This window comes from Hypanus sabinus, unplaced genomic scaffold (genome assembly GCF_030144855.1).
Source record: "Hypanus sabinus isolate sHypSab1 unplaced genomic scaffold, sHypSab1.hap1 scaffold_1042, whole genome shotgun sequence".
Lineage (NCBI taxonomy): Eukaryota > Metazoa > Chordata > Chondrichthyes > Myliobatiformes > Dasyatidae > Hypanus > Hypanus sabinus.
This window is the reverse complement of record NW_026779095.1, coordinates 146,037-147,500: the sequence shown is the minus strand read 5'-3', so window position 1 is coordinate 147,500 and position 1,464 is coordinate 146,037. Positions and strand designations below refer to the sequence as shown.

Sequence of the window (1,464 nt, the reverse complement as noted above, 5' to 3'; positions counted from 1 at the left end):
GAGGTTGGAAAGGAAGAGGGGAGAGTGAGAGGGAGGGGAGCGAGGGAGAAGGGGCAGACAGAGAGCTAGAGAGAGGAAGAAAGAAAATAGAGAGAGAGAGCGAGGAGATGGACAGAGAGAGGGACATGGTAAGGGAGAAGGGAGAGCGGGTTGGTAGTCCCAGAGATGGAAGGAAAGTGGAAAAGGGAAGGGGGAGAGGCACGGAGAGTGAAAATGGATCAGAGGCGGGGAGGATCAGAGGGAGAGGGAGAAAAGGAGAGCGTGAGAGGGCGAAGAAAGGAGTGGACAGTGGGAGAGGATGTAGACAAGAGATGAAGAAATCGGGAGAGATGGAGAGCAGGGAAAAGGGAGGGGAAAGACAGAGAGAGTTAGAGAGAGGAAGAGGAGGAAGTGAAATTTGAGAGACACTTCGATGGAGGATAAAGAGAGGGAGAAGAGAGAGGGGAAGTGAGAGAGAGGGTACGGGAAGGAGAGAGAAGGGGGAAGGAGAGAGAAGGGGAAGGAGAGAGAAGAGGGAAGGAGAGAAAGGGGGAAGGAGAGAGAGGTGGAAGGAGAGAGAAGGGGGAAAGAGAGAGGGGGAGGGAAGGGGGAGGAGAGAGGGGGACGAGACAGGGAGAAGGAGGAGGAGAGAGAGCGAAGGGGAGGGGAAAGAGTGAAGGAGGAGAAGGGAGAAGGAGAGAGGAGGAGAGGGGAGGAAAGAGGGGAAAGAGAGAGGGGAGAGAGAGAAGGGGAAGGAGAGAGGGAGAAAGAGAGAGGCAGGGGAGGAGAGAGAGGGGTGGAGGGAGAGTGGGAAGAAGAGAGAGAGAGAGAGGGAGGGGGAAGGATACGGACGCAGGGAACTGCAAACTCACCGTGGATTTGTTTGGAGACTTGTGAACAGCCTTGATTAACATCCCGGCCACTGTGGACTGAATAAACCGCGTCAGGCGATCAATTCTGAGCACGTGTAACTCCCTCCTCCCGCCCTCCTCACCGCCCCCTCTCCCCCTCCTTTCCCTCAGCCCTCCCTCTCGCCTCCCCCTCCGCCCCTCTCCCTCGTGGCCGCCTCCCTCCTCGCTGACCCGGCCCAGCCCGCACTCACAATGACGCCCGTCCACCAGGGAGTGCCGACCAGCATGGCGTAACCCAGCTGCCACCGGGCGATGAACAGGATCAGCAGACCCAGCAGAGCGCTGGAGATCCCCGAGGCCATTTGCCCGAACTGCGGGGGAAACACAGAAACATAGAAAATAGGTGCAGGAGTAGGCCCTTCGGCCCTTCGAGCCTGCACCGCCGTTCAGCACGATCATGGCTGATCATCCATCTCAGAACCCTGTACCTGCTTTCTCTCCATACCCCTGATCCCTTTAGCCACAAGGGCCATATCTAACTACCTCTTAAATATAGCCAATGAACCGGTCTCAGCTGTTTCCTGTGGCAGAGAATTCCACAGATTCACCACTCTCTCTGTGAAGAAGTTTCTCC

The 1,464-nt window shown here is 56.8% G+C and overlaps 1 long non-coding RNA gene across 1 annotated transcript in view; it reads right to left on the bottom strand.

Annotated features, from left to right (window-relative positions):
* The window catches only part of LOC132386161 (uncharacterized), a 2,181-nt gene extending 1,055 nt beyond the window's left edge, over positions 1-1,126 (bottom strand). Inside the window, exons 1-2 of the long non-coding RNA XR_009509419.1 lie at positions 1,082-1,126; positions 852-908 (exon numbers count right to left, since the gene is read on the bottom strand). This is a non-coding gene — a long non-coding RNA (uncharacterized LOC132386161). The remainder of the gene's footprint in view (positions 1-851; positions 909-1,081) is intronic.
* Positions 1,127-1,464: the final 338 nt, after the last annotated feature.